The 18146-nt window shown below is 41.4% G+C and overlaps 1 non-coding gene across 1 annotated transcript; it reads right to left on the bottom strand.

The window, feature by feature from the left end:
* Nucleotides 1–16629: 16629 nt before the first annotated feature.
* Nucleotides 16630–16776, bottom strand: LOC145537857 (small nucleolar RNA SNORA79). Its single transcript, XR_014076455.1, has one exon. It is a non-coding gene; the product is annotated as a small nucleolar RNA SNORA79 (small nucleolar RNA).
* Nucleotides 16777–18146: the final 1370 nt, after the last annotated feature.

Below are 18146 nucleotides of genomic sequence, written 5' to 3'. Positions count from 1 at the left end.
AAGATAGTGGAGAGATATTTTTAATTCCAGTTTATTGTTTTCATTCTTACAAAAAGCTGGGGATAGCCTCGTTTAAAATTCAGATTATGATAAAACTGCATCTAAATCCCAAGAAGAAAATTAGTGAGTTTATAAAGCACAGTAAAACAAAAAAGCATAGCTCAAATATAAAATCGATTCATTTAAGCATACAAACTTATTAGCATCTAAACACCTCCATTAGAAGTTTTAAACACATACATATTCGAATTTATTGTGTTCCACAAGTAAAAATATATTGTATAGCAACAGTAAATAACACTTTCAGTGGCTTCAGGATTTCTTTCTAGTTGAAAATTGCTAGGAAATTTTTGAAATCTCAAATGTTTTAACATCCAGCTCTTCTCAACTTAAAAAAGAAAAAAGAAAAGAAAAAAAAAGAAAAGAAACAAATATCAGTAGCATGTTATCTGTTTTAAAATCAGTTTTAATTACCTATATGAACACATTAACTAGGTCACACGGATTAATCTCATACATCCCTGAACTAAGTGAAAAAATATGAATAACATGTTCAAAACATATATATGTGTATATATATATATATATATATATATATTTTTTTTTTTCTGCCAGAAAGTCGGTTAGTGAAGGAGATTTTGAAAAGTCTGTTGCATTTTACTAAACCCATAAAGGTTAAGCTGTTGTGCTAAATTTTTCATATTATCGGTTTTAGATATTTTGCAAGGGGCCTTTCCTGGTGGCTCAGACAGTAAAATGTCTGCCTACAATGCAGGAGACTGGGGTTTGATCCTTGGGTCAGGAAAACTTCCTAAAGAAGGAAATGGCAACACACTCCAATATTCTTGCCTGGAAAATCTCATGGATGGAGAATTCTGGTAGGCTACAGTCCATGGGGTTGCAAAGAGTCAAGAGCTCTTTCTTGACCTCTTTTCATTGATCGCTATAGAAAGGTCACTCTCATCCCACCGAATTGATGTAAGCTGATCACTTTCAACTATATTCCAAAGTTTTTGAGGAAAAGTGAGTGCAAGAAAGTCGTTTGGTTCACCTGGATCAGAGATAGAAAATGTGTAAAATGATTCTTTTATCAGAAATTCTTCAGACAAAACCGGAAAAGGATCTTCTTCAATCAGAGACCTCAAGACCAAGTTCCCAGTAATTGTGTGAAATGATGAAGGAGATCTAATGAAGGTTTCTGAACCAACTGATCCATCTTTGGGAAATACACTTTTAATTTCTGAAAAACTATGTGCCATTTCAAATCTTTCTTCAGACACTTTTCTAATTTGTCTGATTTTACACAGTGCAAATTCAAATCATGTGTGGTTACACTACAAAGCTGATCTCTCTACATCATCACAGATCCTCACTGTTTCTCAATCTGAGTAGCAGTGACATCACACAATCACTCGTTTCCTAAACATTAAAGGGTAACACTTACCCAGTGTTTACTTCAGTTCAGTTCAGTCTCTCAGTCGTGTCCGACTCTTTGCAACCCCATGAATTGCAGTACGCCAGGCCTCCCTGTCCGTCACCAACTCCCAGAGTCTACCCAAACCCATGTTCATCGAGTCGGTGATGCTATCCAACCATCTCATCCTCTGTCGTCCCCTTCTCCTTCTGCCCACAATCCTTCCCAGCATTAGGATCTTTTCCAATGACTCAACCCTTCACATAAGGTGGCCAAAGTATTGGAGTTTCAGCTTCAACATCAGACCTTCCAATGAACACCCAGGATTGATCTCTTATAGGATGGATTGATTGGATCTCCTTGCAGTCCAAGGGACTCTCAAGAGTCTTCTCCAACACCACAGTTCAAAAGCATCAATTCTTCGGCGCTCAGCTTTCTTCACCGTCCGACTCTCACATCCGTACATGACCACTGGAAAAACCATAGCCTTGAGTAGACGGGCTTTTGTTGGCAAAGTAATATCTCTGCTTTTAAATATGCTATCTAGGTTGGCCATAACCTTCCTTCCAAGGAGTAAGCATCTTTTAATTTCATGGCTGTTGTCACCATCAGCAGTGATTCTGGAGCCCCCCAAAATAAAGTCTGACACTGTTTCCACTGTTTCCCCATCTATTTCCCATGAAGTGATGGGACTAGATGCCATGATCTTAGTGTTCTGAACGTTGAGCTTTAAGCCAACTTTTTCACTCTCCTCTTTCATCTTCATCAAGTGGACCTTTAGTTCTTCTTCACTTTCTGCCATAAGGTGGTGTCATCCACATATCTGAGGTTATTGATATTTCTCCCGGCAATCTTGATTCCAGCTTGTGTTTCTTCCAGCCCAGCACTTCTCATGATGTACTCTGCATATAAGTTAAATAAACAGGGTGACAATATACAGCCTTGACGGACTCCTTTTCCTATTTGGAACCAGTCTGTTGTTCCATGTCCAGTTCGAACAGTTACTTACTGACCTGCATACAGGTTTCTCAAGAGACAGGTCAGATGGTCTGGTATTCCCATCTCTTTCAGAATTTTCCACTTTATTGTGATCCACACAGTCAAAGGCTTTGACATAGTCAATAAAGCAGAAATAGATGTTTTTCTGGAACTCTTTTTCGATGATCCAGCGGATATTGGCAATTTGATCTCTGGTTCCTCTGCCTTTTCTAAAACCAGCTTGAATATCTGGAAGTTCACGGTTCACGTATTGCTGAAGCCTGGCTCGGAGAATTTTCAACATTACTTTACTAGCCTGTGAGATGAGTGTAATTGTGTGGTAGTTCGAGCATTCTTTGGCATTGCCTTTCTTTGGAATTGGAATGAAAACTGACCTTTTCCAGTCCTGTGGCCACTGCTGAGTTTTCCAAATTTGCTGGCATATTGAGTGTAGCACTTTCACAGCATAACCTTTGAGGATTTGAAATAGGTCAACTGGAATTCCATCACCTCCACTAGCTTTGTTTCTAGCGATGCTTTCTGAGGCCCACTTGACTTCACAGTCCAGGATGTCTGGCTCTAGGTGAGCGATCTATTATGTAAATTATATCAACCTAAATTATAGGCTGCTTACTTAATAGAATCCACAAATGTGAAACTTGCAAAATTTCATTCCTCAAGAAATTTTACACAAACAAATCACATCAATAAATCTCCTTGGTTCTTGAAATAAAAGTATTGTATCACTCTTTTGTACACACACTCTTAGATGTGAATACTGTTACCAAAACAAATTTGGGTGTGCTCGTTTGTGTGCAGTAAAGTCAAACAACTGACTGTGAGCTGTGGTGAAAGCAAGTGTAGTGTAATGTTTATTGTAGGTCCAAGCAATGAGTATTCTTTGGCATTGCCTTTCCTTGGGATTGGAATAAAACCTGATCTTTTGCAGTCCTGTGGCCACTGCTGACTTTTCCAAATTTGCTGACATATTGAGTGCAGAACTTTCACAGAATTATCTTTGAGGCTTCAAAAATGGAATTCCATAATTTCCACTAGCTTTGTACGTAGTGCTTCTTCCTAAGGCTCCCTTGGTGTCACATAGCAGGATGCCTGTCTCTAGGTGAGTGATCACACCATGGTGACTATCTGGGTCATGAAGATTTTTTTGTACAGTTGTGTGTATTCTTGTCACCTCTTCTTAATATACTTTGCTTCTGTTAGGTCCATACCATTTCGGTCCTTTATCAAGCCAATCTTTGCATGAAATGTTTCCTTGGTATCTCTAATTTTCTTTAAGAAATCTCAAGCCTTTCCCATTCTATTATTTTTCTCTATTTATTTGCACTGATCACTGAGGAAGGCTTTCTTAACTCTCCTTGCTATTCTTTGGAATTCTGCATTCAAATGGGTATATATTTCCTTTGCTTTTCACTTCTCTTCTTTTTACAGCTATTTGTAATGTCTCATCAGACAGCCATTTTCCTTTTTTGATTTTTTTTTCTTTTTGGGATGGTCTTGATCCATCTCTCCTGTACAGTGTCATGAACCTTCGTCCATAGTTCATCAGGCACTTTGTGTATCAGATCTAGTCCCTTCAATTTGTTTCTTACTTCACTGTATAATCGTAAGGGATTTGACTTCAGTCATACCTGAATGGTCTAGTGGTGTTCCCCACTTTCTTCAATTGAAGTCTGAATTTGTCAATAAGGAGTTTATGATCTGAGCCACAGTGAGCTCTCAGGCTTTTCTTTGCAGACTATAGGAAGTTTCTCCATCTTTGGCTGCAAACAATATTATCAGTATGATTTTGGTGTTGACCTTCTGGTGATATTCATGAGGAGAGTCTTCTTTTGTGTTGTTGGAAAAGGGTGCTTGCTATGATCCGTGCATTCTCTTGGGAAAACTCTATTAGCCTTTGTCCTGCTTCATGTTTTTTACTCCAAGATCAAATTTGCCTGTTCCTCCAGGGGTTTATTGACTTTCTACTTTTCCATTCCAGTCCTCTACAATGAAAATGACATCTTTTTTGGATGTTCATTCTATAAGGTCCTGTAGATCTTCATAGAACCGTTCGGCCTTCTTCTGCTTTATTAGTCAGGGTATTTACTTGGATTACCATGATACTGAAGGGTGTGCCTTCAAAAGGAACAGAGATCATTCTGTAATTTTTGAGATTGCAATCAAATACTGCATGTCTTTTATTAACTATGATGTCTACTCCATTTCTTCAAGGGGACTCTTGCCCACAGTAGTAGATATAATGATCATCTGAGTTAAATTTACCCATTCCAGTCCATTTTAGTTCGCTGATTCCTAAAATACTGCTTTTCCATCTCCTGTTTGACCACTTGCAATTTTACTTGATTCATGGACCTAACATTCCAGATTCCTATGCAATATTGCTCTTTACAGCATGGGACTTTGCTTCTGTCACCAGGCACATGCACAAGTGGGTGTTCATTTTGCTTTGGTTCTTTTTCTTCATTTTTCCTGCAGGCATTTCTCCACTGATCTCCAGTAGCGTATTGGGCACATACCGACTTGGGGAGTTCATCTTTCAGTGTTCTATCTTTCTACCTTTTCATACTGTTCATGGAGTTCTCAAGGCAGGAATACTGGAGTGGTTTGTCATTCCCTTCTCTAGTGAACCACATTTTGTCAGAGCTTTCCACCAAACCTCTCCGTCGTGGTTAGCCCTTCATGGCATGGCTTAGTTTCATTGAATTAGACAAGGCTGCAATCCTTGTGATTTGATAGGTTGGTTTTCTGTGACTGTGGTTCAGCCTGTCTATCCTCTGGTGCCCTCTCTCATCACCTACCATCTTAATGCAGTTGCTCCTACTTGGATGTGGGGTATTTCTTCACAGCTGTTCCAACAAAGTGTATCCACTGCTCCTTACCTTGGACGTGGGGTATCTCCTCACAGCTGCCACTACTGACCTTGGCTGTAGGGTACCTCCACTCTGTAGCTCGCTACTCCAGCGCCATGCAGCCGCCATTTCCCACTCCATCTCCAGTGCCACACAGCCACCACTCGCTGCTAAATCTGCATCCAGGTGAGGAAGAAACAGTTAGATCCGGACTGGCAAAGACAGACTGGCTCCAACTAGGAAAAGGAGCACAATCGAGGGTGTATATTGTCACCTTGCTTATTTAACTTATATGCAGAGTACATCATGAGAAATGCTGGGATGGTTGAAGCACAGGTTGGAACCAAAGTTGCTGGGAGAAATATCAGTAATCTCAGATACACAGATGACACCACCCTTATGGCAGAAAATGAATAAGAACTAAAGAGCCTCCAGAGGAAATGAGAGAGGAGACTGAAACAGGTAGCTTAAAGCTCAACATTCAGAAAAATAAGATCATGGTATACGTTCCCATCACTTCATGGCAAATAGATGAGGAAACAGCAGCTGACTTTATTTTTCTGGGCTCTCAAATTCCTACAGGTGGTGACTGCAGCCATGAAATTAAAAGACGCCTATTCCTTGGAAGGAAAGTTATGACCAAACTAGATGGCATATTAAAAACCAAAGACAGCGCTTTGCCAACAAATGTCAGTCTAGTCGAGGTATGCGCCCCCCTCCCAGTAGTCAGATATGGATGTGAGAGTTGAACTATAAAGAAAGCTGAGCACTGAAGAATTGATGCTTTCGAACTGTGGTGCTGGAGATGACTCTTGAAAGTCCCTTGGACTGCAAGATGATCCTACCAATCCATTCTAAAGCAGATCAGTCCTGGGTGCTCATTGAAAGAACTGATGTTGAAGCTGAACTTCCAATATTTTGGCCACCTGATGAGAAGAGCTGACTCATTGGAAAAGATCCTGATGCTAGAAAAGATTGAGGGCAGGAGGAGAAGGGGACAACAGAGGATGAGATGGTTGGATAGCATCACTGACTCAATGGAGATGAGTTTGAGTAAAGTCCAGGGGTTGGTGATGGATAGGGAGGCCTACCGTTCTGTATTCTATGGGGTGGTAGAGTCAGAACTGACTCAGCCACTGATCTGAACTGACCTGAGGCGTCCAAGCAGCTAATGCTTAAGAGACCCACACTCCCCAACGGCTTTCAGGGAAAGACTTTCAAAGTCAGAATGGTACCCATGGGGTGTGTGTGTGATCAGTTTTAGGACAGTCTTCTAATGGGTTGTTACCAAGGAAATTGGGAGTCAACGTGTTTGATCGTCCGGCTCCAACTTCTCTGGAGTATATACACTTAACATGTCCAGCCTGGTTGGAGATCCATATCTATAAGAATGTTCATAGGATAACAATCATAATATTATCTCTAGCTCTTGTGGAGGAACTAAAGGTCTTTGACTTGACTGAATGTTTAAAGCATTATCATCTTCTTTTGTTTGACTATTTTCCTTTGTTTCTGCCTTTTTTTTTTTCAATTCTCTGATTAAAGTTATTCTTGGAACTCACAGAAGTCTACAATCTCCTACTTCTTTCTCTCTTCATCATTTTCATACTTTTCAATCTTATTTAGGGACTGCTTAGAACAAGAAAGGGAGTAAAGATGGGAAAGAGTTAGATCATAATTGTGGCAGAAAATCTCAGTTACAGGTTCAAATTCTGTTTCATTTTCCCCCAGCTCTTGGAGGGATTCCATCAAAACTGATTATTTCCTGTTGAAATGTAACACAGAGTTTAAATACTCCTGTGATTTAAGCTTGTCATCAATGCTTTTGCTATTTTTTTGTGTTATATCACTCCTTGTTTTGCCATAAAACTTGTACAACTGTTTGAAAACCAGAGGGTATTTTTTTTTTAAAGAAAAGAGGATGGTTATACAAAAGGGCCCTCAAATATTAGATGCCACCAAGAGTATACATTTGGAAACCTGTATTCTCTACAATTACGCAAAAAAAAAAAAAAAAAGAAAAAAAGAAAAAAAAAGAAAAAGTAGGCTTTCAAATCATTTTATACTTGGATTTTAATTTTTCTTCATCGCTGTTATACATAACAGGAATTATAAGCCAATGTACTTTTCTAGAGTCTTTTTTTTCCTCAAAATATAATTTAAGTCAATTTTTCAGTTGATTGCACAGTTTACATCTGCTCTAAATAGACTAATGAACTCTTTGCACCACCCAATATTTGTTACTAACCTTCTGGCTGAATAATTTAGTGCTTTTCGTTGAAAGGCTAAATCTTAATCTGGCTCATCTTCTTCTATTCTTTCTGTAATAAGAGATGGTATTTATCCTTATGAGGAGACCTTGGGCCCATAAAGTTGCAACTGTCACTTGATTCGAGATATTGTTCTAAGAAAGCTGTCCTTTCCTTACATTAAATAGAATTTTAAGCATTCAAAGTTTCAGTAAAATAGTAACAAGTGTGAACAATATCCCCAATGGTCACCTAGCTGCATTTAGGGTAAGAGCTACCCCATTTTTCTTTTTTTAATGTATTCCCCTGCCACCTCTCACATGACAATCTTTGGGGCTTGCCCTCCTTTATATTTGCCTAGAGCCCACACTAGGGAAAAACTAACTAGATATCATAAACAATCTCAAGATATTATGTTAATGAGGACAGTTTTCATAGGTTGTGCATTTTATAAATATTTTAACCAGTTGTCACAAAACTATAGCACAGCAGAAAACTTAAAACATCAGTATTATATATAATGAGTAAATATTTTCATAGAAATCTCCTAGACACGATTTCTTATCCAAAAAACTGAGGAAAAACAAGAGTAAAAAAAAAATATCAATGTTGATAGGGAACTATCTGTTAACAGTACATTTGAATTCTCAGTATGGCGGAAACTAAGATCATGGCATCTGGCCCCACACTTCATGACAAACCTAAGGGGAAAAGACAGAAGCAGTGACAGGGTTCTTCTTTTGTGGTTCTAAATTTATGCAAATCATGAAAACAGCCTCACATTTAGAAGACAATTTCTCCTCAGTAGAAAAGCTATGACAAATCAGCAAATTGTGTTAAAAAGCAAAGACGTGATTTGGCCAATAGAGGCCCGTAGTGTCTCATCTATGTTCTTTCCAGTAGAGGTGTACTGATGTCAGAACAACAAAATATTGAAGCTTTTGAACTGCTCTACTGGGAAGGGTTTGTGAAATTCTCTTGGATGGCAGAGAGATCAAATGTGTCTATCCTAAAGTAAATTAACCCTGATGATTTAATGGAAGGACTGATGTTGAAGATGAAGCTAATGCTTTGACCACATGAAGAGCTGGCTTATTAGAAAAAATACCGATCCTTAGGAAATGTTGGCAGAAGAAGGAGCAGTGGATAAGAGAGGATGGAAATTTTGGATAGCACCACTGATTCAAAGGATTCAATCTCAGGAAGACTCTGGGAGAAGGTGAGATACAGAGTCTTGGTGTGCTGTAGTCCAAGAGGACATGAAGAGTCAAACATGGATTAGTGACTGAACAACAACAGTATTTCAGTTCATAAAATAGCCCTTCCAAGGGTGTCATTTGGGTCTCAAAATGTCAGAGAAATAGGAGTCAGAAACCAATTCTTTCCACATAAATATATCTAAGGATCATTGGCACATGGAACAACTTCCATAAAACAACTTGTATACTCTGTTGCCTGTCTCTTCAACTCAGTTCAGTTCAGTTCATTTCAGTTGCTCAGTTGTGTCCGACTCTTTGCGACCGCAGGAACCACAGCATGCCAGGCCTCCTTGTCCATCAACAACTCCCAGAGTTTACCCAACCTCATGTCTATTGAGTCAGTGATGCCATCCAGCCATTTTGTCCTCTGTCGTCCCCTTCTCCTCCTGCCCACAATCCTTCCCAGGATTAGGGTCTTTTCCAATAAGTCAGTTCTTCGCAAGTGGCGGCCAAAGTATTGGAGTTTCAGCTTCAGCATCAGTCCTTCCAATGAACACCCAGGGCTGATCCCCTTTAGGATGGACTGGTTGGTTCTCCTTGCAGTCCAAGGGACTTTCAAGAGTCTTCTCCAAGAACATAGTTTAAAAACATCAAGTCTCTGGTGCTCAGCTTACTTCACAGTCCAGCTCTCACATCCATACATGACTACTGGAAAAATCATGGCATTGACTGGATGGACTTTGTTGGCAAAGTAATTTCCCTGATTTTTATTTTATTTTATTTTTTTAAAATTAGTTTATTTATCTATTTTTTAACTTTTCAATATTGTATTTGTTTTGCCATACATTGACATGTATTCACCGTGGATATGCGTGTGTTCCCCTTCCAGAATCCCCTTCCCTCTTCCCTCACCATCCCATCCCTCCACGTCATCCTGGTGCACCAGCCCCTTGTACTCTGTAATATGCTATCTAGGTTGGTCATAACTTTCCTTCCAAGGAGTAAGTGTCTTTTCATTTCATGGCTCCAACCACAATCTGCAGTAATTTTGGAGCCCCAAAATACAATGTCTGACACTGTTTCCCAATCTATTTGCCATGAACTGATAGAACCAGTTGCCATGATCTTAGTTTTTTCTGAATGTTGAGCTTTAAGCCAACTTTTTCACTCTTCTCTGTCACTTTCATCTGGAGGCACTTTAGGTCTTCACTTTCTGCCATAATGGTGGTGTCATCTGCGTATCTGTTGTTATTGATAATTCTCCCGGTAGTCTTGTTTCTAGCTTGTGCTTCGTGAGAGCCCAGCGTTTCTCATGATGTACTCTGCATGTAAGTTTTATAAGCAGGGCCAATATACAGCCTTGAATTATTCCTTTCCCTATTTGGAACCAGTCTGTTGTTCCATGTCCAGTTCTAACTGCTGCTTCCTGACCTGCATACAGGTTTCTCAAGAGCCAGGTCAGGTGGTCTGGTATGCCCATCTCTTTTAGAAATTTCCACAGTTTACTGTGACCCATACAGTCAAAGGCTTTGGCATAGTCAATAAAGTAGAAATAGATGGGGTTTTTGTTTGTTTGTTTGTTTGTTTCTGGAACTCTCTTGCTTTTTTTGATGATCCACCGGATGTTGGTAATTTGATCTCTGGTTCCTTTGGCTTTTCTAAAACCAGCTTCAACATCTAGAAGTTTATGGTTCATGTATTGCTGAAGCCTGGCTTGGAGAATTTTGAGCATTACTTTACTAGCATGTGAGATGAGTGCAATTGTGCAGTAGATTGTGCAGTCTTTGGCATTGCCTTTCCTTGGGATTGGGATAAAACTGACTTTTTCCAGTCCTGTGGCTGCTGCTGAGTTTTCCGAATTTGCAGGCATATTGAGTGCAGCACTTTCACAGTATCATCTTTCAGGATTTGAAATAGCCCAACTGGAATTTCACCACCTAGATATCCATAAAGGCAAACCAGTCTCCAAGAGGTGGAAGGACAAAGTATAAGAAACATAAACAGAGATAAATTACTCTGGGGATGGTTTCCCGTTTTGTAGAAGGAGTTGTAAAGGAGGAGAAGCTTGCACACAATAGGAAACCCTCTCACATCCATGTCAATGGGGAGCTTGTGATCACAGAGGGCAGCCTAACTGGGGAGAACAAAACAAAAACAAAAACACAGACTATACCCTTAAATGCAATTATCCACAAAGAAATGACTCAGAAACTCCTGTACATGATCATTTAATGGGTCTTAAAAGGTAGGCCCAGACTGTATCATCTGCCTCACGGTAAAGGCCAGCCTTTAATGTCCTGAGGACAATTTGACAGAGCAAAGGTGGCAGAGCAACCTAAACTGTGGGGAAACTAGAGATAAAATTTATGCAAAAACAACAAAAACAACAACAACAACAACTTTCTTCCAAATAGGCTATAAGGCCACATTGTGAATGCTGTCATGCTCACAAAACAAACATTTGCACACTGGAAAACACAAAAGGAGACCACGTCAGCCACCTTTTATGACCTTTTCACCAGGGAGGCAGAGTGCAATGTGTGTGACAGCAAGAGGCAGAAGCCAAGAGGCTGCTCATATCTCAGCCACAGAGATGACATCTCCCACCAAGCTCTGCACAGGCTGCCAATTGTTCACCGTGTCTTCCTGGGTTCATGGACAGTTCACATTGGCCAGCAGCCTCACGGCCTGAGACCAGCTCTGTTCTGGAGACAAGTGGCACACCTGCAACCGTGCCTTTTTGGCACAGCCAGCAAAGAGAGTGCCTGGGGCCATACAGGTGAGTAAGATGTATAGCCCATCTGGGACAGTGCCTTGCTCCCCACCCACTCACTTGTTCCTCATGGACCTTGTCAGGGGACAAAGCACATAGACAAACAAAATCAGTTGCCTTGCAGAAAACCTGAGAAACTGAGTTGCTTAAACCTGGGAAATGTATGAAATGCAGGGCTCATTTGGTTCAGTGGCCCTGTGGAACAGCCAGGTACCTGAGCAGAGTGGATCAAGAAACTACATGACACCTTTGGAAATGGTAAGCCCACTGTGGTCCATCCATTCAAAAATCCACAGACATCTCAGTGATAATTGTTTTCAACGTTCCCATTCTCACCACCAAACCACTGAGCATGTGAGCTTGAATGAGGGGTCGCTGCTCCCTCACCTCAGGGTGGAAAATCAACACAGAATTGACTTGCAAACAAAGGAAGTGAAATGAAGCAAAGAAGGGTAAAATACCCCAGAAGTGACATGTGCAACAGATTAAAACTCAGCAGCTAATATGGAGATTGTTCAGTTGAGGGTCAATCATAGCCAATCATGACAAGCAGAATCTGGAACAAGTGACTATCTGACACTGAACTGCACCACATAACAAACAACTCAAAGGAAATACCTAGACCTCTCTTTAAATTATGCTTATTATCATTTTTCAAATTTGTGTTCATTATTATTTCCTTAACTTTCATTTCTATATTTTGTCCACATTATGCAAAGAGCTGACTCATTTGAAAAGACCCTGATGCTGGGAAAGATTGAAGGTGAGACGAGAAGGGGACGAAAGAGGAAGAGATGGTTGGATGGCATCACCAATTCAATGGACATGAATTTGAGTACTCTCCAGGAATTGGTGAGACACAGGAAGGCCTAGCATACTGCAGTCCGTGGGGTCACAAATGACTGAATAACTGAAGTGAACTGAAATGAATGATTGCCTTTCTAATAATAATAATAATAATAAGCAAACCTATTTATTAACATAGTAAGGTAGAAAACAACTGTGATCTGGGAGTCTACCCTCTTTCTAGGTTCTTAATTTGTTTTTAAAATTTGCTATGAATGATATAAACTTAGGAATCTAACCTTTAGGATCTGTTTTAATTTATGTTTTTTAATCCTGAGTTGACTGCTGTATCCCACTTTGATTCTCCATTTTCTGCTCCCAGACACCTCTATATCTCTGCTCTATGTATTTCTGTGAATCCCATTTGTTATTTCTGGCTATGGAGAGTTGCTTCATCATTAACCTCGATTTTTATTTTCAGTTTTCTATGCACACAGAATTCTCGATGATACTGTAATCAATTCAGTTGCTCAGTCATGCCCATCTCTTTGCCCACAAATCCTTCCAAGTATCAGGGTCTTTTCAAATGATTCGGCTCTTTGCGTCAGGTGGCCGAAGTCTTGGAGTTTCAGCTTCAACATCAGTCCTTCCAATGAACACTCAGGACTGATTGCCTTTAGGATGGACTGGCTGGATCTCTTTGCAATCCAAGGGACTCTCAAGAGTATTCTCCAACAACACAGTTCAAAAGCATCAATTCTTTGATAAAGATGGGGAGCCCAGCTCCTCATTTACCCAGAGACTTCATTCTTCATCAACCTAGTCTCAAGCTCACATTAGAAAGAAAGGGAAAATAGTAATGTCCTTGGTATCTGCAGGTACAGACGTTAAGACTCCATATTCCAAATGCAGGGAGCTCAGGTTTGATCTCTAGTCAGGGAACTAGTTTCCACATGCCACAACTAAGAGTTCACATGCCACCAAGGAAGGTCAAAGATACCGCGTCTCACAAATAAGACCCTGCCTAGCCAAATAAATATTTAGAAAATGGGAAAATAGAAGACAGATATATACTCCAGGTGGTGTGCTGTACCTCCTTATGGCTCCTTGCATCTATCTGAGGAATGGGGACCAATTAGTCTTGGACATGAACGTGTGTCTTATTGCTCAGGTAGGGTGCCAACTCCTCCTCACACTGACTGTGGGAAAATGCCCCTACTTAATGACTCAGATCCAAAGTTCCTGCCTGTCCCTACCACCAACCCAACCCCCATGTCTGCTGTGGGTCTTTGTTTGACCAAGCTGGCCCAGATTCCCAAGGATCCATGAGCTTGCATTTCTTGAATTCCTTCCCCTCTTCCTCTGCTGCTGACTCTAGTGACCCCCAAAACATAGCAAAGGGACAAAACGGTGGAAGCAGCAAAGGCCCAGAAAACAGTGAGAGACTATGCAGACAGGAAACATTGTCTTTCACCCTGACATCACCTCCGATAGACCCGAATGCACTTGGGCTCTGATAAGGGGTGCCAAGTTCCTCTGACTATTCCCTGAAAGCAGGTCAGAAAGGATGTAGGACCCCTCAAGGATCCCTCAGGAACAAAGATGAGCCACCTCTGAGCTAGTTCCACTGGCTGTGAGCTCACTACTGACTTCTCCAATCTCTTTGCTACCCCTACCCGGAACTTCAACTCCATCCACCAACCTGGTACAAAGACCAAGGTACAGACTGAATGCTGGAATGCAGGGCTCCTCCAAAGCCTTCATTCTCCCTCTTAACATGACCCTTGCATGCTGCCCTGCACCCAAGAAGTGGGGGGATGCTCCTAATACCACACACCAGAGACTTACCATTTTAAGGGGCCACAGGTAGTCACCCCAAATCCCCACCCAACCCACTCATAGGAGACTGGAGCCACAAATCGCTCCAACTTCATTTATTACCATAATGAGGCAAGATTAGGAAGGGCCCTGTCCCAAGGAAACACTTGGGGTTGGCCACCAGCAAGAATCCAAAAGTGAGCTTTCAAAGCAAACTGGGACAGCAATCTTGTCATTAAAGAAATAGCTCTAAAAACTCTGACCCGAGTGTGCACGTGTGCATTCATGTGTTTGTCTGGTGTGTGTGTACCTGATGATCTGGGGCCCTTCAGAGACACTCTCAGGACCAGGGCTGAAGATGCTTGCAAGGAGAATGGCTGAATGTGCAGCTACTTTAGAGGGGGAAGAATGTGCATTCAATTTTACTGGAGAAGCCTCTTACAAACTGAACAGACAGCATGAAAGAGGGATAAAAGTACACCCCCCCCCCAAAAAAAGGAGGAGGAGGACTGATGAACACAGAAAAGGGGAAGTTCCAACTAAACAGCAGTATGATTAGGACTTCAACAGTTGAACTGAGAACATGACAGAAAAGGAGAAAGACAGGAGGCCCATTTCATCGTTTCTGCTCTCAGAAATGAGGAACCACTGCATTCCAGAGGGAAAACACAGGCAGCCTTTTCATGCATAAAGTTGGAAAAGAAGTATCTCACAAAAATTCTTCCCATGAAGCGGAGTAGCTGGGGATGGCGGTGTTGCCCATGTTGAAACCACCCAAAGCCAGGGAGTGGACTGCTCTAGGCTCCCTGGGAGTGGACCTTTAGGAGTTAAGTCTCTCAAACTTTCAACTGTGTATGGACTCAATTATCTTCCACAGAGAGAAAAGACGAGCTTCTCTTTCTCATTTAGCTCCTAGTAGCTTATCAGGACACTTTCTACCTCTGCCCTTCCACATGGGGAATACTTGCAGAATTCACCCGGGCTGTCAACATTTGAACTTCTCAGCCGATAGGAAGACAGTTTAGGCTATAAATGCAAACCAGGGATTAAAAGAAAGAAAGAAAGAAAGAAAGGAAGGAAGGAAGGAAGGAAGAGAAAGGAAGGAAGGAAGGAAGAAAGAGAGGAAGGAAGAAAGAAAGGAAGGAAGGAAGGAAGAAAGGGGGGAAAAGGAGGAAAGGAAATGCAGATACTAATATGTGTGTTCTTGTGTTTCTCAGTGTGGACATTTGGGCCTAGTGGGGTCGGGGTAGAGGGCCTGGAGCGATTCTGACACTGCAAAATGTTTGACAGCAATGCTGACCTCCACGCACTAGATGGCAGTAGCACTCACATTCCAGTTGGGACAATAAAAAGGGGTCCAGAGGATTCCCTGGTGGTCCAGTGTTTATGACTTCATCTTCCAACTCAAGAAGCACAGGTTTGATCCCTGGGGAACTAAGATCCCATATGAGACACACAGTGCAGCCCTCCCCTGGACTCCCTGCTTCAAAAGTGTCTAGACATTGTTAAATTGGGACCAGATCACCCAGACTGAAGTTTAAAAGAGCTACCCAAGGAGACTACATAGAGACAACAGGGACCGAGGATGGACCAAAAAAAAAAAAAAAGGAGCCAACACTGGTCACACTTTTTTTTTTTTTTTTGGTGGGTGAGGAGGTTGGTAAAGAGGAACAGTGATCATAAGTTGCAGGTATAGACTGGATTTTCATTAATCATCTTTCTGTACTTTGACTTGGATAAGGGGGGATAACCCACTCCAGTATTCTTACTTTAAGAATTCCACTGCTTGGCATACACACCGAAGAAACCAGAATTGAAAGAGACGCATATACCCCAATGTTCATCGCAGCACTGTTTACAATAGCTAGGACATGGAAGCAACCTAGCCATCCATCAGCAGACAAATGGATAAGGAAGCTGTGGTACGTATACACCATGGAATATTACTCAGCCATTAAAAAGAATACATTTGAATCAGTTCTATTGAGATGGATGAACCTGGAGCCCATTATACAGAGTGAAGTAAGCCAGAAAGGAAAACACCAATACAGTATACTAATGCATATATATGGAATTTCAAAGATGGTAATGAAACCCTATATGTGAGACAGAATAAGAGACACCGATGCATAGAACAGTCTTATGGACTCTGAGGGAGAAGGTGAGGGTGGGACGTTCTGAGAGAACAGCATTGAAACGTGTTTATTATCGTATGTGAAACAGAACACCAACCCAGGTTCGAAGCATGAGACAAAGGCTCAGGGCTTGGGCAATGGGATGACCCAGAGGGATGGGATGGGGAGGGAGGTGGGAGGGGTGTTCAAGATGGGGAACACATGTGGACCCATGGCTGATTCATGTCAATGTATGGCAAAAACCACTACAATATTGTAAAGTAAGTACCCCAACTAAAATAAATACATTTATTACAAAATTAAAAAAGAATTCCATGGACAGAAGAGCCAGGTGGGCCATAATGGGATCGTACTTTGTTTGCCCCCATGTGCATTCATTATGTAAATAAAAACACTTCTTTTTCTTCAACTATGTGATTCTGCAAAAATCAAAACACACTAACGAACGCCCAACTCATCCCTGTGGTGTCCTGAAAGAAGACAAGCCAGCTTAGATACATGATGGACTAAAATCCCACTACCTAAGTCTCCAGCCATTAGAGGAACAGCCATCCAAACAAAATGCTTTAAGAGCACTTCCTTGGCAGTCAGTGGTTAAGACCATGCTTTCACTACAGGGGGCACAGGTTTCATCTCTGGTCAGGGAACTAAGATTCTGCATGCCATGAGTCATGCCCCACCTACAACAAAGTTTTAAAACAAAAATATAAGCACTTCTTTTTAAGTTAAAAAAAGGTAAAAACTCCTTTATTCAGAAGACATAGGCAGACTGTAAAGAATGGTCCTTTCAGGAGGCACCAGATAATGGCTCCTTCACAGGAATAGTATTTTTAGACAGGACATCCTGGCAGATGCTCTTATCAATCAGTAAATCAGAGATCTTCCTCATCTCATTCACTCTGTAAGAAGAAAAAAAAAATTCAAGACAACATCTGGAAATCCGGGGTACCCGGCCCTGCATCCATGCCCTCAAAGAAAGCCTGGCTTCCAAAGTCTTGCTTTCTGCAGAGTAAAGCAAGGAGGCTTGTGATATTGACAATGGAAGAATAAAAAAGAGGAAAGTTTTCAGGTGGGAGGATCGCCCTTTTTCTTCAAAATTCAGGATTGGATAGAACTATTTCAATGGGTGGGAGCTGCTTTCTTGAAGAAAGCACTTTGTGCTTCATTCCACTCCCATAAAAATCCTCACCTAAGCCTTGATTCCTACCTCTGGGACAACGAACCCTACAACACTAAGTGGTGAGGACCCATGAAAGTGAAAAGATGCCCTGTCCTGCAACATTGCAGTTCATTGGTCTTAGTTGAAAACACAAGCTACATGGCAGACAGACTCAAGTCTAAAGGCCAATTTCAACCACAAATCATGCATGATCCTGGGTAGGTAACTTTATTTCTCTGTGCAATGGGGCCTTACCTTGAAGGTTACTATATATTTTAATGTATATTTTTATATTTATATTTCTAAGGAAATGACACCCCACTCCAGTATTCTTGCCTGGAAAGTCCAATGGGCAGAGGAGCCTGGGGCTACAGTCCATGGGGCTGCAAAGAGTCAGACAGGACTGAGCAACTAAACAACAATAACATGGGCAAGTGGCTCAGGCCTCTCACTCTTTCTTTATGCTCTGGGTCAGGGTCTCTGAACTTTAGCACTATTGCCATTGCAGCTGGATAATTCTATGTCATGGGGAATGTTCTGTGCACTGCAGAAAATTTAGCAGCACCCCTGCTCAACAATCACTTGCCAGCAGCATCCTTCACTCCCCACTTCCCCTAAGTTATGAGACCTACTGCTTTGAATCCAACCCCATGAATAAATCCATATTCTCAAAATTACAAGTTCTGTCCTGACCTGGCCCGATTCAAGCCTCCACCTGCCCTCATGTCCTCCCCACCTAGGAATCTAGCAGGCATCTCAAACTTG

This window comes from Giraffa tippelskirchi, chromosome Y, assembly GCF_054371585.1.
Source record: "Giraffa tippelskirchi isolate mGirTip1 chromosome Y, T2T-mGirTip1v1.2.pri, whole genome shotgun sequence".
Taxonomy (NCBI): domain Eukaryota; kingdom Metazoa; phylum Chordata; class Mammalia; order Artiodactyla; family Giraffidae; genus Giraffa; species Giraffa tippelskirchi.
This window is presented reverse-complemented; position numbering and strand designations above follow the sequence as displayed.